General features: G+C 47.3%; 1 protein-coding gene across 3 annotated transcripts in view; it reads right to left on the reverse strand.

Moving 5' to 3' along the window:
• Positions 1-27,617, reverse strand: part of LOC138576543 (hepatic lectin-like) — a 338,738-nt gene that overhangs the window by 161,571 nt on the left and 149,550 nt on the right. The gene's annotated exons all lie outside the window — the stretch shown is intronic.

Consider the following 27,617-nt stretch of genomic DNA (forward strand, 5'->3'; position numbering starts at 1 on the left):
TTAAGAGAGCCAGGTAGACACGGGCCTAGCTTGTTCAGCCATGTCCCTAAAAACCACAAAGAGACTAAGAGAAACAAAAGTAAATAGAAACAATGGACCTCATTACAAGTTTGCCGGTCCAGTAACTACGGTACCGGTAAGCTTGCCGTTACCGTAGTTACCGGACCGGCAAACTATGAGTTCTACTCGTGGGTGCCTTTCCACCATTCTGAATGGTGCCGGTGCATCTGGCCTCCCCATTCCCATTTGAGCCCAATAGGGAGTAAACGTTTTTGGCCCCTGTCAATGGGGAAATACGGGGTCCACAGGGTTTACCGGCAAGGCGACCGCCAAACTTGTAATGAGGCCCAATGTTTCGAGTTTAGTTTTAAATCTCCCCTCAGCTACTAAGCTGAGGATCACTGGGACTGGCAGTGCCAACAAGTTTCTGTAACTGTGACAGCACATCAGTGTACATGCCACCATGCCCAAAGAAATAAGGATGAAAAGGCTAATCTGCGACACATACAAATCTATACTTATTGGCTTTACCGATTTTCGTTTGAAGAGAAGTCCCAGTGCTGCAAATTCATAATGGCCCCCAGATTGTCAAGACACCTGTTTGCTCTGCAGCCTTATTTGTCTTTTAATTACTCTGACCAGTACCTATCACGGAGGGTCCACAAATCATCAAGGGGTTGTTTGTATAACCATGAATCCACTCCTTTCATCCTATATATCTTATTACATGTTCTTGTTTTTAATTAGCATGTGAATGTTAGGTAGTTAGTGAATGGTGTGAAATGTGGCATGAAATTCATGGAAAAAGTATACATTGTTTTGTGGTAGTTATTGTAGTAAATGTGACCCTATGTTTGGAATCTATTTTTAAGCTATGGTGTGCATTATCCCTATGTATTTGTTGTTTTACGACACATTGTATGTTTGGTATGCATATGGTTGGCGTGCATTGTGAAGATATCACTGTTGTTTGTGGAGGTGCGTTAAGGTTCCATGAATGTTGGTTTTGATGTTGGTTTTATTCATGATATGCCTAGTTTTAATGTTGTGTTTAATGTTTAATAACAGCTTGGCATTCCATACATTTAATTTAATTTCAGATTACACATGGACCATACAATAATCAGTTAATAATATCATGGATAGAAAACATCTCATAATCCTATACAAACATTACTTTATCCACTCAAAGACAGATTCTAAATAAAGACACGAATTTACACAACGAATGCGCTAAAAGTGTAGTCGAATCAGAGATTTTAGATACGACGTGCTCTCCATCCTTTACTCAAAAGTCTCTCCTGATTTCCTGGACCCTGTGTGATATTTCATTTGGTTTCATCCACACATTTTAATGTCCAATCCTATATAAGGTGATCAATCCAGGGAATCGAGAATCCCTTCTCCTTTGCGACAAGGTCCTCCAGGGCCTTTCTGTATTTTTAGAGCTCCACAGCCTAACCCACCACATACGTGGATTGAGAGCAGTAATACTATTAACCGGTGGTAAGTTTATTTCTGCAGGTAAGGGAATGTTGGGAGTACTAGTCGGCAGAAAACTGCATCTCCTATGTCTTCACTTCCGGTCTATTTATCAGACCATCATCTGCTCTTGTTTTCATTTTCTTCTTTTGTCTCGTCTTGTATTATTTCTCCTCCCACCTCTCTTACTTTTTTACGTTGTGACTTATGTAGATTTAAAACAACTCTTGTCATGTCTACAAGCACCTCTAAACTGGGATCTCAAGCTTCATTTTCTAACCTATCGGCAAATGAAGCTGCCTCTACTCTTTCTTCTTCACTCGTTTTGTCTCTTGACTCACTATATCCCTCTTCTCCTTTTCGTCCATTACAGAAACCTCCTCAACCCTGGTTGTTTTCCCATCTTCGTGCTATGTGCTGCATTCTTCGATGCTTAGAAAGACACCAGAAAAATATATGTCTTACGTTTCTTATCATACTTTATATGATAATTGTCTTCTATCTGCAAAACAATCTTATTTCTCTGATCTACTTCACTCACAATCTTCTCATCCTAGACGTCTTTTCCAAACTCTTTCTCGACTCTCTCATCTCCCATTCCTGACCCTTCTATCAATTCTACTCTTACTGCCACTGATCTTGCACTCTACTTTACTACTAAAGTCTTCTCATTTCGATCAGCTTGAGTCCTCTCCTGCTAAGGACAATTCTTTGTCCTCTGAACCTATTCTTGAATCTCCAAAAGCAATTTTCTCTGGCTTCACCCCTATCACCAACAAAGACACCCTTCGCCTTCTTGCTCGTGAACACCCTACTTCATCTCCTTCGGATCCTATACCATATGTACTTATACCTAAAATCTACCCTTCTCTTGTATCCTATCTTACAGTTCTATTTAATTCTTGCCTTCTCTCATCTACTTCCCCTTTGTCATTTAAGCATGCCACTATTATTCCCATTTTGCAAAAACCTTTTGCTGATGTCTCTTCTGCCTCTAATTTCCACCCTATCTCACTTCTCCCATACCTCTCTAAAATCCTTGAACGCGTAGCCTGCACTCAACTTTCTACTTTGTCTTCCAAAATTCCATTCTTCCTTGTTTCCAATCTGGGTTTCACCCAGGTTATTCTACTGAGACTGCTCTCCTCTCGGTTCTTGACTCGTTACACTCTGCATCCTACGCTTACCAGTCTTCTCTTCTCATACTCCTTGACCTTTCTGCTGCATTCGATACTGTTGAACACACTCTTGCTCTCTCCTCTTTCGGTTTTTCTGGTTCTACTCTTTCTTGGTTCGAATCCTATCTCTCTCAGAGACATTTTTCTGTTTCTTGGGTTGAGGTCTTCTCTGAAACATATTCGCTCACTTGTGACGTTCCTCAAGGCTCAGTCCTTGGTCCTTTTATTTTTTCTCTCTACACTTCTTCACTAGGTGGGGTTATCTCCTCTTTTGGGTTCTTGCATAATTTCTACGCTGATGATGCACAGCTCTTTCTTTGATTCCCACTTTCTTCTGACGAGATCCACCACAAACCTAGCGCTTTTTTACTGGCCATCCAATCATGGATGTCTGATCCTTTTCTTGTTCTTAATGCTGCAAAAACGGAGGTCATTTTCTTTCCTTCTAAATCGACTTCTCTTGCTTCTTTACCTTCTGTTATTTAATTCCCGCCGGCTCAGTTACCTATCTCCTCGGTTGTGCATGATCTTGGTCTTTTTCTTGATTCAAATCTTTCTTTCACTCACCACATTTCACTGCTCGCTCCTGTCGTTTTCATCTCTATAATATTTGGAAAGCCTGTTTGTTCATGACTTTTAAAGCAACAAAATAGTTGGTGCCTGCTCTAATCTTGTCACGGCTTTTCAACTGCTGTTCTGCACTTCTCAGGCTTCCAATCTCTCGCTTGGCTCCACTTAAATCTGTTTTTCATGCTTCTATCCGTGTCCTCATGACTCTATCTCTTCCTCTCTGGTTCAACTTGGTTGGCTCTCTTTTCACAAATGTTTGAAGTTTAATTTCTTATGTCTGGTGTTTAAAACACGTAATGGTCTTGCCCCTCCCTATCTTTCTTTGCTTGTTTCTTTTTATCTTCCTTCATGCTCGATTTGCTGCTCATTTCCACCTTGTAGTCCCCTCTCCTCCTTGTGCCCAATCTCGTTTCTGATCTTGTTCTCTCCTTGCACCCTTTGAATTGGAATACTCTCCCTCCCTCTCTTCGATCTATCACTGTCTACTCCTCCTTGCAAGCTTCCCTATGCTCTTACCTACTTTCATCTGGTTAGCAAGGTCATATTGTAATTTTTGAAAGATTTGGTATTTTAAATTTGTATCCTACTGTATGTACTGTTTTAATGCTATGTAAAGCGCTTTGGTGTAAGGTGCTATATAGCATAAAATACAAGAATACAATAGACCCAGGATAAAAATAAGATCAGTTTTTTGATCTGAGTATTTGCATCTATGAAGAACATATTGAGACAAATACATTTTATAAAGCTACATCAGCAAACACAATACTTCTTGTCTTGAGCTGATGTAAAGCAAGCACAATTAGGAACATCCCAGTAGGAGAATTCCTATGAGTTTAACAAAACTGCACTAATACTGAATAACTGTAAAGTTTAAAATAGTAACACATAGATTTAAAGAGAGAGGTTATAATAAAAGGAACAATAAATATAAAGTAAAAACCAAGGCAGTCAAAAGAAACAACTGATTTGCTGACTCTAAAACAAAATATAAATGTACAGAGAAATAAATGTATGCTCATTACAAAACACAATGCACGTAATCAAAAACTGCACAATCTCATTCAGAAACATTGCCTTTTATTATTTGATCAAGATATGTTAAGCTTCATAGAGGACACACTCAGGTGGTTTATGGTTTATAAAAAGGAAAACACGTTGTGAACCTCGGGACGGTTGTCGCGGTCAATCGACCATCTATGCAGGAGCACAGTCACATGCAATGCAAGCCTGAGTCTCAGCAGCCAGAGGGAGCAGGAGCTGGCTGAACAAATGTCCTCGTTATATGAGACCATGGCCAGAGCCATACATCTGAGCCTGGAACATCTACTAGGGGATCATGCAGGGGAGCTCACAGTCCGCTTCCCCTACTGAGGGGTCAACGCAGAGCCCCCCGCCCATGCGCTCACAATGGCATGCCACAAATGCTGACAAGTCATCAGACAAGGGGGATAAGCGCAAGCGCTAATGCAAGTGGTAATTGTTGTTGGGGTTGGGGTTGGGGGGGTTGGGAGGGTGGTTGTTGATGTGCATGGGGGTGGTGGTTGTTAGTGGGAGTGGGGGGGCGGTAGTTGTCATAGGGGATGTTGTTGCCTTATTGACAGTATTAAACACACTTGAATCTTCTTCATGTTGTTAGTATTAATTGAATGCAATTCGGACAGATGCATTCATTGCATGTATGGGTGTTATGTCTCTGGAGTAAAACATAATTTTCTAGCCGCTCCTGGCTGATCATTCGTCCTTCCATTGCTTCCCTACGTAGGGTCTGGGGTGCCCGGGGGGCCCGGTCCACTCCTCCAGCCTCTTCCTCATCAGAGCTAGCGGTGTCATTGTCCTCATCTGTGTGCATTGCTACATTCCTGCATATGCACATGTTGTGCATCATGGCACAGACCACTATGATTTTCCCTACTTTTCCGGGACTGTACATCAGTGCACCGCCTGTGTGAAGTAGGCTTCTGCACTGGGATGTCAGAAGGTCAAATGTCCTTTCAATGCAAGATTGTGTTCTCCTCTGTGCATCATTATAGGCCATCTCCTGTGGTGTAGCAGGGATTCACACAGGGGTCATTAGCCATGGCAACTGCGGGTATCCAGCGTTACCTGCAAGACATGAATGGACTGTGTGAGACATGGTGATGTGTTGCCCGTGGTCCTGACATGCATGCTCCTATGTGCATGCCTCACTGGATGGGCACAGGGCACCTTGTGAGCATCGGGGTTGTTGGGGTATGGTCAACATGGCTACCTTGCAGTTATGTGCATTGTGGGAGTCGGCAGTCATATGTAGTCTGTCAATGATGTGACATTGGCAATGCACTGGTCAGCTATGGTTTGGCACTAAAACAAGGGGGGTACATGGATATTCCGACATGGGTTGTAAGTTGATATGATTGCGTGGGGCTGCCTGGCATGGCTGTATGCCCCGATTCATCACGTGTCAAGTCTGTGTCCTGGGGTGGGTCAGTCGGGGTGCTTGTTCTATTCTGGGTGTCATTGTTGTTACATGATGGTACTTGTGGTTCATTCACTTCACTACTAATGACGTGCCCTATGTGCAGGTGAGTTGGTCTGGCAGTCAGGTCTGAGTGCTAATTACTCATGAGCCACCGGTGCTGTCCTCTGTGCCTCTCCATGTACGCAAGCAGGGTGCTGTTGAGCAGCATCAGTGCATCATGTGTCACACCAGGAAATCGGACACAAGAGTGACTGATGTGAGATCGGCATCACAGGTCATCTGCATGCTAATAGAGTGTATCATTTGTTATTATAGCAATTATCATCCCTCCCCACGTGGGCTTCATGGGTCGGCAATGGTTTGGAGCCCAAGTTATAGGCCCAAGAAAAGCATGAAGAAAGCTGGCAAACCTGTGCCGCATAAATGATTCACGATACCAGCCCTACTTCCAACATTAATAGTACAGAGGTTGGCCCTTATTTCCAACTCTACAGTGACTACGCCCAAGCCGCAGGAATAGGGTGCTATGTTTAGAAATACTCTTTGAATCTTATGGACCTTGCAAAGCAAAGAACGTCCCTCAACTTATCGACTGTTAAGATGGATTTCTGAACTCTGACCTGGTGGGCAGAGGTCAGAAGACCAGCCTAGTTTCTTGGAACAGGGTAACCTTCTGGACAAGCCAGACCAATCAAGGTAGCATTGGCGGCGGTCAAGACTAGGTCTCAAAAGGGGTTGAAAGCCCACAATGAGTACACACAGTAAACAACACTACAAATTACTCTCAGTCAGGTGTATATATCAAATATTCATATACATTTATTAAAGGCCTTTTAAATCAAACACAAAGCAATGATCAGCAGCAGTAACTAAACCAAAACAACACTACTATTAAACATATATACAGTTACCAATGGCCTCAAGGAATAGTGCACAGTAAGGGACCACAACCTGTAAATAAAGGGAGCAAACAGTGCAAATATTATTTAGGAAGTCTTTAACTTATCAAACTCTGACTAAGAGGCAGTCCAGTCCCTACGATGAGTGGAGCCATGTCCTCAAAAGTACTTTAGGTGCTGATGCACGCAATCGTGTGGTTGGGCCAAAACGGGGTCTCTTTCAGGGGCTGTAGCAGCTCAGGAAGGCAGGTGAGGTAGTGAAGAATAAGTTCCCACCATTCGAGGAGACTCTCCCCAAAATGGCAGAACAGTATCCAAGAGTTGGGAATAGCTAGGTAGCACAGGCTACCTCGATAAAGAAGAGAGGCCCTCAATTGATTGATGCGCCAGGGGCCACCGGTAAGGGTTGCAAGTACTCACCGACCCTTGGCACACTCTGGACCAAACTCCAGTAGTCAGGTCCACATCGGTTGCAGGTTCGAATCCTGCAGTTGTGCGGTTCTGCAGCTTTCAGGGGCTGCGTTCCAGGGATGATTCTGTGGCGGGACAGTGGTGATTAATCCACTCCTGATGAAGGGATCAGACCAATTCCACTGCAGAAGGTGTGAGGGCACAGGGGGGCACAGCAGCAAGGCACCCACATAGTTCATCACCACAACTGGTCAACACAGCTACCACGTATGTTCGGGTTCCGGCGTACTCTCCTAATTCCAGACCTAGGAATGCTAGGTGTACAAAGCTCGGTGGGAGAGTGCCTTATACCGAGAGCTTACAGTCTCCAAATGCTCACGTGTGAACTCAAGACGGTGGTGGCTCCAGGGCAAAAGTCCTGTGCAAGCTGGCCAGTTCACTGGGCGGTCCAGGAACAGGCTTGTTCACAGGTTCAGTTGGAGGTACTGAGAATAGTTAGTCCCACTATTCCAATGGGTCAAAGCACCTTTGCAACCCTTCTAAGTTTGAACAGAAACAAGGGGTCCAACGGGATGACAGCGGGCTAAGGGTACCAAAGCTTCCAGCGGGTCACTAGCAATTCCTTGGCTCTGCTTCTTGGTTTCAGGATACTTGGCTCCTATCCTAAGTTTGGTGAGAACTCAAGATATCTGTAACGCTCACCTGGTTCCCCCGGAGGCGCAGGTCTTGATCTGGCGAGGATACTGCCTTCAGTGTTAGGCGCAGGGTTCGTTTTGCTCCCGGACTGGGCCCCCTTCCCACTGACAGTTTAAGCTGAAGAGTGAGGTGTCTGCAAGGGTAAACCAAGGTATTAGTGTTTGGAAAGTTCGGAAAGTTCCTAGCCCCTCTCGCCCTTTCTTTCCCCGTGGAACTGGGTTGTTATTGCGCTTACCTTATATAGGTAAATGCCGGGCTCTCCATCCTGCGTCTTGTGCAGGGGCGCTGGGTCCAGTTGCTTCACTGGATGCGAGCTCTGCCTCTTGATAGCAGAGGATTTGCTGAGAGCGAAGACGCCGTTAATGCACGAGCGTGCCTTGTAAGTATTAAAGTTCCTTTTGCATTGTTCTCTTCTCTTTCAAAAGTGTTAAGTCTGTAAAGTCTATGTCTTTCCCTTTTCAGATGCTGTGACGATGAAGATTATCCTTCTAATGGCACGTGAGTAGAAAGACTGCACTAGCGCTGGAGAATGCTCCGTAATGTCTCTTTTGTCTTTGCAGGTACTGAGGTGCAGCGCGAACAGATTGAAAGCGAACGTAACACAGGTAAGCAGTCTTGTAACTAAGCGTTACTAACCGATGTATCTTGCCTTGCAGGTGCCGAAATGCAGCGCGAGCTGAGTTGGAACGGGCGTAACACAGGTAAGCAGAACTTGTAGTTGAATATTACTGACCGATGTTCTCTCTCTTTGCAGATGTCGGATGCCGGAAGAGAAAGGCAGAAAAAGGCGCCTTGGATGCTGCCGTTGGATTAAGTAAGTAGATTCACTGCCTTTACTTTAGCCTAACCTGTGCCTTTGTTTTGCAGGAGCTGCAGAAGACTGAAGAAGACTGAAGATTGGATTCCAGCAGGTTATTTCGTGTTCACAGGATCTGGAGCTGGAGGTTTCCTGGAGCTGACACGGTGAGCGTCCTGCTGCAGATGCAGAATAACGCGAAGCACGTGAAACCAATCGGGTGTGGTTTAAATAGCCTTCTGTAGTGCTTAGGCGTCTCATTCCACGGCCCCACCCAGGTAAGAAAAGAGTTCCAGATTTCTAAAAGAGTTCCTGTGTTCTGCTTCCAGGGAGTGGCTCCTGCTCCACCCAGACAGAAAAAGTAGTTCCAGGCAGAGAAGGATCAGGAGACCAGTTAGCTGGTAAGTAAGCAGCATGGTCTGCTACAGGTAGGTCCACCAAGCACTCTTATCTAATATGAGCCCGGCGCTTCCTGTGCTGGGACCAGTCATCATCATGAGCCTGGCGCCACTGGCGCCAGGACAAGGTCCAGAGGGTCCCTATAGGGACTGGCTGGTTCCTGGGATCAGAGTCATGGGCCTGCTTCCAAGGTCGTGGGGCAAGTCCTGACCCCTTGGAAGCAGGGATCATGACAGCACCCCCCCTCAAGGCCCCTCCCAAGGTTGACTTCTCCGGAGGTCTTGGTTTGTTAGGAAATGTCCAATGAAATTTCTTGATTAGTCGGGGTGCGTGTACATGTTCTGCAGGTTCCCAGGATCTTTCTTGGGGGCCGTAGCCTTTCCAGTCAATCAGGTAGTGTAGTTTTGATTTGGAGATCTTGGAATCCAGGATATTTTTGATTTCAAACTCAAGTTCTCCGTCAACTAGGATAGGTTCAGGAGATTTAGTCAATCGGGTTTCTGGTTGAACAGGTTTTAGTAGTGAGACATGGAAGACTGGGTGCATTTTCATGCGAGGGGGTAACTCCAACTTGACCGCTACTGGATTTATTATGGCAGTAACAGAGTAGGGTCCCAGGAATCTTGGGTTAAAGGTGCGTGGTCCTTTTAGGGGTAAATATTTGGTGGATAACCAGACTTGATCTCCTATTTGGTATTGAGGGGCTTCCTTTCGATGTTGATCTGCTCCTTTCTTGTATTGTTCCTTGGCCCTTTGAAGGTGGGTAGTAGCTTCCTTGAAGGCTTGGGTGATGGTTGAATGTAGGTGGTCAACTGCTGGTGTTCCAAGATCCTGAGGTGGATCCAGGTTAGAGGTTCGAGGATGATTACCATACAAAAGAAAAAACGGGGTCTTTCCGGTTCCAGAGTGGACTGAGTTATTGTAAGCGTACTCGGCTATCCAAAGGATGTCCTTCCAAGTTCCTCCTGTCTGTTGCAGCATGCAGCGTAGGTACTGTTCCAAAGTCTGATTGGTCCTTTCGGTCTGACCATCGGTTTGTGGGTGGTGACTGGTGGAAAGCCTCACATCAATTTGAGCTAACCGACAGCAACTCCGCCAGAAGTGGGAGATGAATTGACTTCCTCTGTCTGAGATTAAAACTGAAGGAAAGCCGTGCAACCAAACAATGTTTTCAAGAAATTCTCGAGCCAGGATTGCTGCTGACGGTAACCCCTTTAGTGGGATGAAATGTGCCATTTTTGAAAATAAGTCTACAATTACCAGGATTGTATTGTATCCGGAACAGGGAGGTAAGTCAGTGATAAAGTCCATGGAAAGGGTATGCCAGGGATGAGGTGGGATTTTAAGTGGTTGTAAGAGGCCTGCTGGTTTTTCCTTAGGACTCTTGTTCTGGGCGCACACTCCACAGGACATGACAAAGTTTCTGATGTCTTTCCTCCAAGATGGCCACCAAAAGTGACGCTTGACCTTTTCCGAGGTCTTGGCCATACCCGGGTGTCCTTCCATTAAGGAGTCGTGATAACAAGAGATGACTTGATTTTGTAAGCTGGTACAGGGTAGATAAAGTCGTTCCTTGAAGTATAATAAGTCGTTCTTTACTGTGAAGTCTTCCCCCTGAAGCTGCCATTTTTGTATGTCTGTTGGAGTTACAAGTTGTTTAACCTGGGTTTCAATTTCTTCAATGGATTGCATGCTGATCAAACCCAGGATTCTTTGTTCAGGAATAATAGGTACGAGCTCAGGGTTAACCATGTGTTCCTCTACTCCGATTCGAGAGAGGGCATCCGCTTTACCATTCTTATTGCCTGGTCGGTAAGTGATTATAAAATCAAATTCGGCAAAAAATAATGCCCAGCGAAGTTGTCTGGAGAATTGAGCTTTGGCTGATTTAAGATACTGTAGATTACGATGGTCAGTAATGACAGTGACTGTGTGTCGGTCTCCTAAGAGATAATGCCGCCAGGCCTTAAAGGCGGACTTAATAGCCAACAGTTCCTTATCGGTAATGGTGTAATTGATTTCTGGGGCTGATAATTTGCGAGACCAAAACGCCACAGGGTGCAACTGGTTGGTTTCTGGATCTCTTTGTGAAAGCACTGCTCCCATAGCAAGGCTGGAGGCATCGGTCTCGACGATGTAAGGTAGTTCCGGGCGGGGATGTTTTAAAATCGGGGCGGAGGTAAATTTAGTCTTTAGCTCCTGAAAGGCTTGTCCTGCCTCGGTAGACCATTCAAAACGTTTGTTTTTTTCTGAGGAGAGCTGTAATGGGTTGGACTACCCGAGAAAAGTCTGGAATAAACCTGCGATAGAAGTTGGCGAAGCCCAACATACTTTGAACCCCTTTTACAGATGATGGTGAGGGCCACTTGATTATTGCATCTACTTTCCTCGAGTCCATGTGAACTCCGTTAGGTGACAAAATAAATCCCAGAAATTCGACCTCAGTAACATGAAAGACGCACTTCTCTAATTTTGCAAAAAGTTTGTGTTTGCGGAGCCTCTCCAGTACTGCGGTTACATGTTTTCGGTGTTTTGCCTCAGAGGACGAATAAACCAGAATGTCGTCAATGTATACAACTACACACACATCAATGAGTTCACGGAGCACGTCATTCATAAAGAACTGGAATGCGGCCGGTGCGTTACACAACCCGAAGGGCATCACTTGATACTCGAACAGTCCATACTTGGTACGAAAGGCCGTCTTCCATTCATCGCCCTCCTTTATTCGCACCAAATGGTAGGCTCCTCTGAGGTCTAACTTAGTATATATGCAGGCTTTTTTGACTTGGTCAAGTAGTTCTGGGATCAATGGCAATGGATACCTGTTCTTAATTGTAATCTGGTTCAGGGCACGGTAGTCTATACACGTTCTTAAGTCTCCCTCCTTTTTTGGCACGAAGAACAGAGCTGAGGAGGCCGGGGACTTCGAAGGACGGATGAATCCGTTAGCCAGGTACTGGTCCAAATATTGCCTGAGGTGGAGATTTTCAGGTTCAGTAAGGGCATAAATCCGACTGCACGGAGGAGTGGATCCGGGAATCAGGTCTATCTGACAGTCGTATGATCTGTGGGGAGGCAAAGAATTAGCTTGGTCTTTTCGAAAGACATCTTGGAATTCCTGGTATTCAGGAGGCAGTTCCGGACTCTCAGAAACAGTTGCAGCTAGTTTGGTGGAGAGCTGAGGGTAGCAGGTAGAAGCGCATTCTGGAAACCGGATTGTCTTTGCTCGCCAATCAATTTGAGGATTGTGTTTCTCCAACCAAGGAACTCCCAAGATGACTTGAAACTGAGGGGCCTTGATCACATCAAACACGATCTTCTCTTGATGCCCATCTTGGCTTACTAACGTTACTTCCATGGTGGTGTGAGTTACAGGTCCGGAAGCTATTTCCGTCCCATCCACGGTGGTAATGACGTCTTTCACCGTCTTTGGACAAAGAGATAGATTCATCCTGGCGGCCAGCTCACAGTCCAAGTAATTCCCGATTGCGCCACTATCAATGTATGCTTTAATGGCATGCATACGATTAGGTTGTTCAGGACTCACGAGGACCATGGGCATGATGAAATGCGAGGTCAAAGAACTGGTTTTAACGCTCGGCAAGCGGACCTCTACACTTGCCGGGCGAGGTTGTTTCCCGGCTCAGAATTCTCGGTACCTTTATCAGACGCCCCCACTATCTTCTTCTTGGGCTTCACTGGACAATCTCGAAGAAAGTGCCCTGAGTTTCCGCAATAGAGGCATAATTGCAGTTGTCTCCTCCTTTCCCTCTCCTTTTGGGTTAAAGGTCCTTTTACACCCCCTATTTGCATGGGTTCCACGGAATCAGTTCCTTTCGTAGAACTTTGTGGCCTTGAAAAAGGTCGGGTTTCAAATCTGGATCGATCGGCTTTCCGATTCTGTAGTCGATGATCCAATTGCACTACCAGATCGATATATTCGGAACAGTCTTGTGGAGGATTTACCACTTGAGCCAGAACGTCTTTTAATTCCCCACACAGACCTCTGTAAAACAGTGTGATCCTCTTATCCTCCGGCCATCCGGTTTCCACCACTAGTCTGTTAAATGATGCAATATAAGTCAGAAGATCTTGATTGCCCTGTCGTAGTGAAAGAAGTTCATTGTCCAAGGCCTGTCCCTGATAGTGCCTTGCGAACAGTTTCTCCATACTGGCTTGGAAGTCCTGGAAGTTATGGAGAATGGGGTCATCTTGAGACACTAAAGGAACAGACCAATCTGCGGCACTGCCACTGAGATAAGAGAGCACGAAGGCCACTTTAGCCTGGTCCGTTGGAAAAGCGGCGGGTCTGCACAAAAAGTGCAAGCGACATTGATTGAAGAACACAGCAAACCTTTTTGGATCACCTGAAAAGCGTTCGGGCGGAGCCAAAGGTATATTTCCTGGTAGATTGATTTGTACCGGATTCGAGGAAGCTGGAGGAGCGTGGCCCCCACTTGGGGTTGGTAGAGGGGTTTGTCCATCTTGGGCTTGCAGCAATTGTCTAGCCAAATCGTCTGTTCGCTCTTTGGAGACCACTAACTCCCTCCTTAGGGCATTTGTTTCCTGACGTGCTGCGTGTACTTCCGCCCTCAACTCCCCGAGTAATTGGGCCAACTGGTCTGTGTCTGAGGTTTCCATTGCGCCTGGGCGGGAATTTTGTGGTAAGGCTTCGCGTTCTGTAACGCTCACCTGGTTCCCCCGGAGGCGCAGGTCTTGATCTGGCGAGGATACTGCCTTCAGTGTTAGGCGCAGGGTTCGTTTTGCTCCCGGACTGGGCCCCCTTCCCACCGACAGTTTAAGCTGAAGAGTGAGGTGTCTGAAAGGGTAAACCAAGGTATTAGTGTTTGGAAAGTTCGGAAAGTTCCTAGCCCCTCTCGCCCTTTCTTTCCCCGTGGAACTGGGTTGTTATTGCGCTTACCTTATATAGGTAAATGCCGGGCTCTCCATCCTGCGTCTTGTGCAGGGGCGCTGGGTCCAGTTGCTTCACTGGATGCGAGCTCTGCCTCTTGATAGCAGAGGATTTGCTGAGAGCGAAGACGCCGTTAATGCACGAGCGTGCCTTGTAAGTATTAAAGTTCCTTTTGCATTGTTCTCTTCTCTTTCAAAAGTGTTAAGTCTGTAAAGTCTATGGCCCTCATTATGACCCTGGCGGAAATCAACCGACCGGACCGCCATAGCGTAAATAGCGTTTCCGCCATTGCACGACGGAGCAAAGTGCGGCTCATTCCGACCCATCGGGCACGAGCACCACGCCATGGCGGAAGTGCAAAGTCCGCGATGGCGGAAATGACCCCAAAACGGCCCACACCGCCGCCGTACGGCGCCCTAGGTGCAATACCGCCACCCATCTTAGCGGACACCGCAGTGAGCGCCAACCGGAAAGTACGGTGACCGGAAATATACGGAAACGGAAGTAAAAGCATGGTCCCGGAACGGGAAACATCACGCCGTACACCTATAAAACCACAAATTCCACACAACCATTAAAAATACTACCCTGAGACACATCCCAACCCGTCATCCACCCTAGTGAAACCAAGAAAAATGGGAAATGTAGCGAAGAAAGCGTGCGACCGCAAGCGGCAGGTCCACTTCTCCCGTGAGGAACTCACCGTGCTCACAGAGACCCTCCAGGAGAATGCTGCCGCCGTCTTCTCCACGCAAATGACCAGGACGGCACTTGCGAACAAGAAGGCCATATGGGCCCTGGTGGCACAGCGGGTAAGTGCGGTGGGGACCGCACCCCGCAACCCACAGCAACGCAGAAAGCGATGGGACGACCTGTGGACACGCGTCCGTAGCATACTTTCTGCCAACCGCAACATTGCCACAGCTACCGGGGGAGGATCGGAATCACCCATCAAGTTGACCCCCTGGGAAGAAATCTGTGCCTCCACCATTGGAATGGAGAGCATAGAGGGAGTCGGAGGGATGGAGAAAGGAGTGCAGCCATCCGAAGAATCAGGTAGGTGTCCCAAATAAAACAATGCCAAAACCACAATGTCCAATCATGTGAAGTACCACGTGTCCACATAGTGCAACAGTAACACATGTCCAGGAGAATGTCCACATACATAGGCCTGATAGCACACTTTAAAACTCACATCAAATACATAAATAATTAAAAATCCTAAAAACACCCTCTACACGTGCAGCAGGCACACCCTAACTGCAAGCTGCAAAACAACTGCACCCTCACTCCACACACAAATGAAACCACCTCCAAGGCCCCGACCCAAATCACCCTCAGGTACCACCCCAATGCATGTGATACATTGCCATTCCAATTCCCACAGACCCATTAATGACGCTCGCCCTCCTTTACTCCACCACAGGGTCCGATCCAAACGACGAGCTCCAGGACACCCCTACCAGCACACCTGCAAAGAGGGCCAAGACCAACGGCCAAAGACCCTGCACCTCAGCTGCACGCATCAAGACACGGAAGCAGCACAAATCAAGTGGCAGCACAGAGGAGGGAACTCCAACAGGCACCCCAGCAGCCAGCATGCCCACAACAGCACCACCACAGGTCCCCCCAATGGATGCCACAGTAGGCACTGCTTCTGGTGGCAGCAGCACCATAGGTGACACTGCATTAATGGCAGCATGCTCCGACACAGAAAACGGGGATGTCGAAGTTAGATCCATCCATGACCTGTCTCAATCCCCCTGTCTGTTCCATCCCGTACACCATGAGGATACCACGCAGGGGCACCCACAAGACGACGACTGGCCATCCCCCACAAGCCCTGTGGCAAGGCAACATGAGGTGATCAGCCACTCTGTGACACCACCGCAAATGGCCATGGCCCAGCAGAGGCAACAGTCCCTCGACCAGGTAATCGTGCAACAGCAGCAACTGGCCACGCTCCTCAAGGACCATGCCGATGAATGTGGGGGCACTAAGGCAGACATAGAAACATCAACTGAGACACTTAGGGCAGAAATGGAGAGAAGTACAGAGACACTAAGGGCACAAATGGAGAGTAGCACCGAGAGCCTGAGAGTAGAAATGGAGAGAAGCACCGAGAGCCTGAGAGTACAAATGGAGAGAAGCACCGAGTGCCTGAGGGGGGAACTGCATGCGACGTCCAAAGACGTATGTGCCGAACTTGCCGCAGTGCGCCGTGTGCTCACTGAGCTCTCACAAACCCTTAGGGACATGCATGGACGTGAGCAGGCAGAGACATCATCCGTTGCAAGTTCCGTCCAGGGCAGCCCCCAACGTAGATCTGGGAGGAACCTGCGCTCCACAGGCAGGGGTGCCCCTGATACCCGGAGAGGGGGCTTGCAATAGCGACTGCCCACTGACAATGAGCATCTTTGGACACTGGTGTTCGGGGGGGAGGTAGGAGGGTGGAGGGGGTGTGTTGGGCTCACTTGGGTGGCGGGTCGATAGGGTGTTTAACATGATATCACATATGCCATAAACAATGCACGATCATCCAATGAGATGTGTGGACATTGATCTTTGTGTACGAGGCCATTATAGGCGTACAGTCCATATTGTGCATGTTCCAGACACACACAGTGCCACGAGTCCCGTGTCCATGTATCAGCCACCAGGCGTGAGTGCTAGAAGCATGCATCTATGAGATGCTGACGAATGTCACGGCCCTCCTGTGCCTCGCAGACTCCTTGAGGTGCTGCCACATCCCCACCCTCATCATGACCATCTTCAGGTGCTTGCAGTTCTGCGTCAGGGGGCATGGGCACATTTCTACGTACGCACATGTTGTGGAGCATGACACATGCCATGACCATCTTTGCAACCTTCACATGGCGGTACAGGAGTGCCCCGCCAGACCTGCTGAGGCAGCGGAAACGAGTCTTCAGTAGGCCGAATGCCTGTTCTATGACTACACGGGTATGTGAGTGGGCATGGTTGTAGTCCTCCTCATGCTGGTCCCGTGGGTTCCGGACTGGTGTGAGGAGCCATCTCTTCAGTGGATACCCGGCATCACCTGTATGTGGACAATAAAGGAATTTTGAGGAATGCCATTGCTACGTACGCACCACATTGCCGCATCACATACCCCACATCATCATGCATGAAATGAGACTCACCGAGTAGCCAGGATCTGTTCCCTGCGTGTCGCTCCATGTAGCGTGGTATTGTAGAGTTCCTCAAGACCATAGAATCATGGGTTGATCCAGGGAATCGGGCACAACAATGTGTAATGATCCTGTTGGAGTCACACACCATTTGTACATTCAGAGAATGAAATTGTTTTCGGTTGCGGTACTGGGCCTCCATGGCATGTGGGACGACCAATTCCACATGGGTGCAGTCGATGGCACCAATGCAACCCGGTATTCCGGCAAGTGCATGGAATCCCACTTTTGTGTTGGTAATTTCCTGCTCCGAGCGTGGTAGAGAGATGTAGTCGTCTGCGTGCTGCAGGAGGGCATCGAGCACTTGCAATAGTGTCCGTGAGAACAGTGGCTGTGATATGCCATGCAACTGTCCGACTGTGTGCTGGTAGGTGCCTGTGGCCAGGAAGTGGAGTACAGACACCACCTTCAGTAGGGGTGGGATGGCGGTTGGGCTATCTATCATGCTGACAAGGTCAGCCTGTGTCATGTCCACAATGGCGGTTATGGTGTCCCGGTCCAAACGGTAGAGGGTGTGGATCTGCTCATCAGTGAGGTTGAACGGATGTGCTCGGAGGCGTGGGATTGCGGGCTGCCTGCGTGGTGGTAGTGGCTGTGCTGGCGGCCCTTGCTGGCCCTGCCTTGCCCTCCTCCTCCTCCTGCGTCTCCTCCGTGCGGCCGGTTGTAGTTGGTGTTCGTCTTCTTCTTGAAGTTGGAGTACTTGCAGTGCTATCAGGTCCCCCAGGGCCAACATAGCTAGTCCTGCCGGTACCATTTCGGAGTGGGTGTGGTTGTGGGAGGAGACTGGGTGTGCAATTTATGTGTTTTCAGGCTGTATGGCCTCCACCTGTGGTGATTCATTCCACCTGTGCAAGCTGCTCTCCCCTTTGGGCGAGCACGTCCCGCACACAACGCTGCAATTCGACAAATGGCATCTTGCTATTAAAATCATGTATTTGTACCCGATGGCAGTGTAACATTGGTTGATATGTTCATTCGGCTATGGTCCCATTGTTTCACATACTATCTTTGCAGTCGCGAACAGACTTGTGAAGGGTCAGTGGAACGTAGTACTCGAGTAACGGTGGACCCTCATGCAACACTGTACCGAGGTTCACCGACGGGCGGGGCGTCCCATTTGTGAGTGAAGGCAGTTGCCATTTTCACACACAGCCGCACTAGATGGATTAATTTGTGATTTCAAGCGGCCACAGATGCCTTTTCGATGTGATGTTGCAAATGAGGAATTCGAAGGGCGGCGCTTTCGGTTTTCAGCTAGCGGCGAGGAGATGCCCACAGGTCTGACTGCAAATATAACGTTCTATTGTTCAATGTCCTTGGGACAGGGGCCATGGCGAGGATGCAATGATTGATATGAATAGTTTGGGATGCGCAATAGCGAAGTGGGCGATAAGGCCGGACGTTCCCAAATACATGTTACTTCACAACACTGGAATTACGGGCTGGGGCACAGTGGATTTTGCAGGCTGCATAACGCACAGACTCAATGGAAATTTCACATGTTATGTGAGTATGGAAACAGGCGTTTTCATTACGGGATGAGGGAATGATGTATGGATGCATGGACAGATGATTTGATACAGAGTTTGCCATGTACAGGGCTTCTTGGAATCTATCCGCCTCCCCTGCGCTATGTGATGCAGGGCTGACATAGTGGGACCATCGTCTATCTGGCCTTGTTGAGCCCTCCCTGTCTCGACGCGGCTTCAGACACTTGTGTCTATGCACGTTACCGATCCCATCTGATGGATTCTGTTTTAACAGACGCATGCACAGGTACACTCGTTTGTGATAGTGTTTTCACCTCGATATAGATAGTTATGATTCGCAAGTGGTTTTTGGGTGGTGATGATCCTTTGGAGTGGGCTAGCATGCATATGGCTGTGGATTTGGTGTGATCATTGAAGTGAGTAATTCAAATGTAGTTCTGATGGCCATACTATTCTTTTTCATTTCATTTGGGTGACAGGTATCTCCTCCCCTTTTGCCACTGCCATCTGTATGCCACTCCTGCAGATGGATTTTACTCCCGACACCTGCTGCTTCGTGTTAATCAGTGGAGCAGCATTACGATCTTATGGGACGATCGCCAATGGGCCACATGCCCTTACGCAGTACTAGTGGCTAGGAGCAACATTTCGGCCTTTCAGCTGGACTAGTGCCTCCCTATTGGGACGGCCCTGCGGTTCTAGGCGCTTCCATGTTGCCTTTTCGTACGAGAATGTAGCCCCTGTGTACCATGAAGGAACAGGGCGTCACACAAGAAGTAGCTGGTCATTTATTGTGGATGCAGCCCACAATGGTGAAATGTATTTTGGAGTTCATGGCCTAATGGCTGTATGGGCTTGGTGAATTTCTATTCTGATATGAACCGTGTAGCGTTCTTCTTTGCAAGTGATGTGGCATATTCCTATTTGGGGAGCGATGTATTGTGAGGAGATCTGCATTGGGTTCCAGCTTCGGAGTATAGTTGCGTGGTACTGTGCTGGGCGCGTTTGCCTACGAAGCCCAGTGAGGTCAGGGATAAGGGCTGCCAATATGACTGTTTTGATGATGTCATGCTCAGGGGCGGGGGATTAGCTTTTGTGTAACAGATGCCGGTCAGCCAGTTGGATTGGTGGAATGATGTGATTATCGGAATATGGCTGGTCACAGGTGCCTGTGTTTGCGTGCGTTTCTTGGTGGGAGACTGAGGTCATGTCCATTTGTATAGCTTCTGTATTCGTGCCATCTGTGCCCTGCAGCTCCCATTGGCCCCTCTTGAGATTCATTTGTTCGTTGGCAGGCATGGATGACTGGTACATTTCACTGGTTGCATTGTGTGACTTCATTGCACCTACGGGGAGTTGTACAATGTGGCCAGGGAGCGGTGTACAGGCACTCAGTAGGGCCGTTTACGGTTGGTTCGCGATGCCGTACTTCTCACCATGGCGGAATGGTACTTTCCGCCGTGCTTGATGGCGTTAGGTGCATGTCCGCTAGGGTCAGAACTCGCGTACCGTTGCGCCATGGTGGTAATTACGGTTTGGCATGGCGCGCGCGCGCGTACTTGGTGCAGTTAGCGTTGGCGTTCACTACGGTGTCGCTAATGGCATCGTACTTTGCGGTGACGGGTCATGATCGCACCGAGCGCTATTCGATGGCGGTATTGCATTTCCGCCATCGTTTTTCGATTTCCGCCAGGGTCGTAATGAGGCCCTATGTCTTTCCCTTTTCAGATGCTGTGACGATGAAGATTATCCTTCTAATGGCACGTGAGTAGAAAGACTGCACTAGCGCTGGAGAATGCTCCGTAATGTCTCTTTTGTCTTTGCAGGTACTGAGGTGCAGCGCGAACAGATTGAAAGCGAACGTAACACAGGTAAGCAGTCTTGTAACTAAGCGTTACTAACCGATGTATCTTGCCTTGCAGGTGCCGAAATGCAGCGCGAGCTGAGTTGGAACGGGCGTAACACAGGTAAGCAGAACTTGTAGTTGAATATTACTGACCGATGTTCTCTCTCTTTGCAGATGTCGGATGCCGGAAGAGAAAGGCAGAAAAAGGCGCCTTGGATGCTGCCGTTGGATTAGGTAAGTAGATTCACTGCCTTTACTTTAGCCTAACCTGTGCCTTTGTTTTGCAGGAGCTGCAGAAGACTGAAGAAGACTGAAGATTGGATTCCAGCAGGTTATTTCGTGTTCACAGGATCTGGAGCTGGAGGTTTCCTGGAGCTGACACGGTGAGCGTCCTGCTGCAGATGCAGAATAACGCGAAGCACGTGAAACCAATCGGGTGTGGTTTAAATAGCCTTCTGTAGTGCTTAGGCGTCTCATTCCACGGCCCCACCCAGGTAAGAAAAGAGTTCCAGATTTCTAAAAGAGTTCCTGTGTTCTGCTTCCAGGGAGTGGCTCCTGCTCCGCCCAGACAGAAAAAGTAGTTCCAGGCAGAGAAGGATCAGGAGACCAGTTAGCTGGTAAGTAAGCAGCATGGTCTGCTACAGGTAGGTCCACCAAGCACTCTTATCTAATATGAGCCCGGCGCTTCCTGTGCCGGGACCAGTCATCATCATGAGCCTGGCGCCACTGGCGCCAGGACAAGGTCCAGAGGGTCCCTATAGGGACTGGCTGGTTCCTGGGATCAGAGTCATGGGCCTGCTTCCAAGGTCGTGGGGCAAGTCCTGACCACTTAGAAGCAGGGATCATGACAATATCCACCTGGTATGGGTTTAAGGGGCCTTCTCTTAGCCATAATTTCCTTTGCGCCAAAATGAAGAGGACCCAATGAGAGATCTGCTCACATACAGCCAAAACCCAGACATGGACCAATCATGGACCACGGTGGCTCCAGTCATTCCCCGCACACCAGACATCCTGGCACCCATGATGTGTATTGGAACTAGACAGTCCAGTCCAGTTCACATCCTGGAGGAACACACATAAGGCATGCAGAAGCCTGCGAACGCTTTGGTTTGTGCAGGGATCTGCATGACCAAATAAGGGTTTTCCAGAGTCTGCTCAACCTAGGGAAGGCAGAGGGACAAGATGGCCAAAGGACAAAACAAAGGACCTCATGGAATGCCCATTTTGGGGCCAAGCCACTGTCATGGGTCAAATGCGGTAAAAGCAATATGGACCACAAGAAAGGGTTAACAATATATGGAAAATAACAGCTGCCACCAGCTCTGTCCAAGACACATTTGTACTTCTACTGAAAAATCCTTTGAGGGTGTCTAAGGCCTTAAATATGAAAGGAATACCCCAGCACACTGTACTGTAAGGTACTTTGTGCAGTGCTAACATGTTGCTAAAAACTAGCAACAAAGTGAAAGACTAAGGGAAACAAAGTCTCCCAGTGCTGACTGTCTTTAAGGGCATGTCAGTTTCCCCATAACAAAGTGAGCGAATATTCAGCGGAGTACAGCAGAAGGCTGAGCTCCACTGGCAAATGTCAGGCTAGGATGGTCAGACAACAGCAAGTTGAGGGGGTTCAAAATTGGAGGGAACATTCCACATAAATGGAAATCTTTCCTAACATCGACAAATGCCCAGGAATTGCCACAGATGCCTTCATTAAGCAATGATTTTTTGAATTTGCGTTACACAATGGGTATTAGCCATGGGGGCGAGCAAATGTCTTTGGTAATATGGAATTGGGCAACGTGCCTACAAAAATTAGTTTCAATATTGCAGTGGTGCACAATGTTGCAAAAGGAGCCTTTATCCACAGAAGTGGTAAACCTTCTCTGGATTCTGACTTTCTATCGTACTCGTGGTTACTTCACCCACCCCTAGTTAAGATGCTTGTGTTTAATGATAGAATATGTAACAAGTACTGCAATATTTACATCATTATAAAGAATATGTTTATGCTTGACCATTAAGTTCTATATCCTAGAGTCGATTAAAGGTTTGCCTCAGCTTTCAAGGTTGCCCTTTTAATGGTATGTGCATCATACATTGCAATGTCTACTTTGCATACAAGGCAGTATGGCATGCTGCGGGAAGGAGTGAAGCAACGGGGTGACATGGTATGAATGCTTCTTTATTAAACAATAAACAAAAAGGCCTCACTCTCCCTATTCTATAGAATATTCCCTACCTAACTAAGGAAAACTCGGGTGCTCGTCGTCAGGGTGGTTGTCTGAATAAAACCGTCCTGTCCCATGTCCAAAGCTGCCTACCTCTAGCCCTACCACTATGTACGCAAAGAACATAAATAACACCAGGAGAATGACTCCCTTCTCCTGGTTCAATGGCATCCACCTTGGTAATTGTGTATAAAAGGTCTTCACCAAGAGTTCATGTTTCACAAAGATATAGGATACCAGGAGGATTACTCCCTCCTTCTAGTCCAATAGTTGTATGAATCAACAAAACTGTTTTGGGAGGCCGGAAGAATGACTCCCTTCTCCTGCTTCACTTGACTTTTGATGACATATTTCTTAACAGTTCTTATTAAGCTTTGTACTTCTCTCCAGGCTTTCTCCAGAGTTAATTTAAGTGTTCTTGCTACTCTTTGTTTACTGTTACCATAAGTATTGTTGTGAGACAGACGATTCGGGGTTCCTTGGTTATCCTTGCCAGAATCACTGAGACGAGGGAGATTACTCCTGAGGCTTTCTTAGGCTTTGCACCAACTACTGAGTGGAGGGAGATCACTCCCGAGGCATTGGTCAGCTTTGCAACAATTACTGAGGCAAGAGAGTTCACCCCCGATTCTCATTCCATTTTCCTTCCTTTTACAATAAGTACTGTGACACGGGAAATCATTCTCAATGCTTTGGTCTGCTTTACAACAATTACTGAGATGAAGGAATTCACTCCTGGTGCTTTGGCCAACTTTACAACAATTACTGATGTTTTGATCAGTTTTGCAAGAATTACTGAGACGAGGGAAATCACGGTGTATTACAGATGGATCAAAGAGGGAGAAATGTCATCATTCTAGTGCCCAGTATCTTTGAATAGAGCTTTGTGTCATTATTAAGGAGGGAAATTGGATGTTAAGAATCGCAGAGAGTGGCGTTCTTGCCTAGTTTAAGTAATAATAAGAGGTACGATTCACCCATTCATTGCGTCACCACTCCTCATGCTAGAAATGAGTTGAACAATGACATCAGCGGGGCTCTAAGCTTTGCTGTAAAAACCTTGTCAACTTGTCAAAACATGGCGTAAATCAATCAGGGCCTTGGGCCTTTTTATTAATAAGAGAGCCAATCACCCGCTCCACCTCTTCCTTTGTAATATGGAGCTCAAGCTGGTCTTTAGACTCTAGAGGGAGCCTGGGAAGTGAACGCACAGACAAGTAGGAGGCCTGTTTCTCATCCTTCAGCCCCTCAGATTTGAGCAATCTTACATAGAAGCCCGGGAATATGTTGAGTTTCTCAGAGTGCGTGAACCTGAGAACCCCATTCTCATTCCAGATTTTCATGATATTATGAAAATCCTGTTCGCTTTATTAGATTGTGAGCAATAGCGCTGTTTCGGCTGGCTCAAGGAACTGGCTGTTTCGCATTCCATCAATGCTTCTAGATTAGATCTGCCAAGCCTCAATTCTCTCAATGCCTTCGGGGTCCTATCTGGGGCAGGAGTCTTCTCTCTGCCCCGCACCTGCAATGCCAAAAGAGCCATGGAGAGTTTCCTAGCAGCAAAAGACGATGCAGAGCAGCTAATAAACTGCCCCCTCACCCCTGCCTTTATCCCATCCCAGAAAACAGTAGACGACATCCCCTCACCATCATTTCTGCAAAATAGTTGACTATGACCATAATCCTTATGCACTTAGGGCTCTTGTCGCAGAGGATTGTAAAGTCTCCACTCATGCCTAACTGGTGACTGTGATCTAAGAATGTTCAACTCCAGTGAAACCAATGAGTGGTCAGAGAATAGTCTACGGCAAATGATTGAGTTTGAGACAAACGGAAACAACGAGGAGGACAGTAAAAGGAAGTCAATACGGGAAAATCCCCAGTGTACATATGAATAATGGGTGAAATACGCTTAATTCCCATAGAGAAGTCTCCAGACATCCACAACATCGATCTGCCACAGGACCCTCATTAATGCCAGTGCATTTATATAATCAGCCGGCAATCGGGGGAGCATCTTATATACAGCTGGGTCTAGGACCAACTTGAAATTGCCATCTAGTAACCTGCCTTCTGTAAAAGCTGTTAAGGTAGGGAGTATTCTATTCTATTCTGTTCTATAGAATATTTATTAAGCGTCAACTCGCGCACAGGCCTCAGCGTGCTGACAGACAATACAGACATAAAACATTGAGATAGCAGTGGATATCTGTAGGATATCTGTCAGTAACTGGGGAACGAAGAGGGGTGTGAGGCTTAGATTCCTCCTTAGTATGGATTGAAAATACTCATGCTGGTTGTCATTGGGGAGGCAAAGGGAGGCCATGGTCATGGGGTGCCCGAACAGAGTACCTTTTAAAAGGAGATATCTTCCCTGGGCTCTCTTAGGAGCTCTCTCTGAAGAAACAGGGCATCCTTAGCAAGCAGGATGGCCAGACCCCTGCTTTTCTGCGTACAAGGCAAAATAATGTCTAGGAAAAGCCTTGAATTTCATCTGAAACTCATCGTCCGGAAGTAGATGGGTTTCTTGTATCATGGTGATATTAATACTGGATGTCTGGAGCCCCCTCAACATCAACTGCCTCTTAACTGGTGAATTCAGTCCCTGTGCATTAAGGGTTGCAATGTTCATCTGTTCTGCTACGTCCATTAGTTTGAAAGAGAAACAACCAATCCCAACCAATGAGATAGTTCCCCTCATGCAACACCCCTGAACTTGAAACAAATGCAATTCTGAACAAAATACAAAACAACTCATGCAACCCCTTTGCCCCTCCTGCTCCCAACCACCCCCCGAACCCAACCCGCCTACCTACGCTTTCCAGCCATAGGGAAAACACAGGCCGGGCCCGCTGCTGGTCTGACCCCAATTTAACTAAAGTATTGGAGCCTTATAACTCAGTGTAGCCCCTATAAGCCCATCATGCCCAGGGCTCCAATCCACCTCTCCTCCCACCGCACAACGAAGTGTAGTAAATGTCTCCATTGTGAGGAAAGGTAAACCGTTTAGCTCTGTAAGGTGCCGAAGACCAGTGTCTCTGTTTCTCTGCTTTTACGAGGCCAGTGGATGTTTGGCACCACATGGGGCCCCAGAAACAGGAGGCCTTCTGTGATTCCTCGATCTTGTAACCTTGGGCCAAGCTGCCATCAGGGCTGGGTGCCCAGCCAGGGATGCATCTTCCTTAAGCAGTCCCGAAGCAATGTCATCCTGTAGCCTTTGAACTTGAAATGGCTTGTGCGGCCCTCATAATGTCCTCCGGGACCCTGTAATAGTGCACCTTGGTCAGTACATCCAGCATCCATTTGTTGCATAGTTGGATACAGGAAAATATTCTGTGGGTGCGGTCCAGTTCCAGTTCTTTATCGACCAGCCATTGCACGAGAGATCTGAACATGTTGTTTACATAGGTCCTGGGGTGGGAGTCTTGAACCTGAGTCGAAATACCTCTAAGCCATATGTTTTTTCTCCAGGTCCTCCTGTCTCATCTTCAGACGTGTGTTACTGGATTCCAGTACTTCCACCCAGCCGGTCAATTGTGATAACAAGTAAGTGCATTCGCAGGTACTGTTCTCCAGCTCGTCGATACAGAATTCAGCTGACTCCAGGCACTATCCAGCCATGGGGGAGTAGTAGGCCAATGTAACATCCTCACAAAGCCCCTGAGGCAGGAGAACCACTGGGGTGGGACGCTCTGTCTTGCTGGTTGATCACTGAAGCAATGGGTGTCACACGTTATCTGCCTAACAAGACCAAGGAGCAGAGCTGGGTTTAGTACTACTAACTCGTCGATACAGAATTCAGCTGACTCCAGGCACTATCCAGCCATGGGGGAGTAGTAGGCCAATGTAACATCCTCACAAAGCCCCTGAGGCAGGAGAACCACTGGGGTGGGACGCTCTGTCTTGCTGGTTGATCACTGAAGCAATGGGTGTCACACGGTATCTGCCTAACAAGACCAAGGAGCAGAGCTGGGTTTAGTACTACTAAGGAGTGTGGTTCATTCAATCAGCTCAGGGCCACTAACAGGAGACCATGCCCAGCAAGGCGGAGAGGCAGTGCAGTATGGATGCCCGCTCAAGCGAAGAGTGCTGCTCGGGGCACGCCAAGGCCTCTCATCCCCTACCTGTGCCGCGGGTCCATGCAACCTAGGGACCGATGGATAAGAGAACTCGGGGGGTGGGGGGAAAGAGCTGCATCATTGCTGATTGGGTTTCATGCTGGCTGGCTCAACTCAACGGGTCTCGGGTCCAAGGCAGTTCAACTTGCTCACTCCTATTTCAGCTCTCGGCTACATCTTGGATTGGAGTGTGGCATTGGATGATAGTTGAAGAGCTACTTTTTAACAGGTTTTTTCTTTTTTCCTTTCATGTTTTTTTGTTCCTCTTCCCTTAGTATGTTCTCTTCTGGTTATTTGTTACCACTGACTTTTATGAATTAATTTAGTTAACAATATATTTTAGGCCCTGAGGAAGGTTCCATGTTGTGCATTATGATATTATGGAAAAAACGTGTTGACCACTGTTGAATTTAAATATGATTGGATCTTTTTTGCTTGACTAATATTGTGAACAAAGAATACTCGATAGCCCTTGTGAGGATGTATGAATTAATAACTGCATCTAAGAAGGAATGATTGCAAAGCGTCTTTCTATTAGGTTGGTGTAACCGTTAAATTATTTTTGTGCACAATCAATTTAAACAAGTGTGTTATAGGTTTAGTTTTGGAATCCCTTTCAGGCAGGGATCTATCTCATTAAAACGTTGTTCAGGTATGCTTAAATTCACCCAACAACCAATAATATAGACAAGTGGATCTATTGGAGTGGGAATATCGTACTTTGTCATTAAGTAAGAGAGACAAGGTACAAAACCACTGTTCACCGAGGTATGCCCTCAGTTTGCTCACCTGTGTTTAGTCAACCATTCATACCTGACTGAGTGCAGGGGCAAAGAAACAAAAACAGTGCAGTTTAACCATACATTTTCCACTACTTGCAGTTAGGTCTATGTCAGGCTGCTCTAGTGAATCCATA

Source organism: Ambystoma mexicanum, chromosome 1p (genome assembly GCF_040938575.1).
Source record: "Ambystoma mexicanum isolate Mex_15411 chromosome 1p, UKY_AmexF1_1, whole genome shotgun sequence".
Classification (NCBI taxonomy): domain Eukaryota; kingdom Metazoa; phylum Chordata; class Amphibia; order Caudata; family Ambystomatidae; genus Ambystoma; species Ambystoma mexicanum.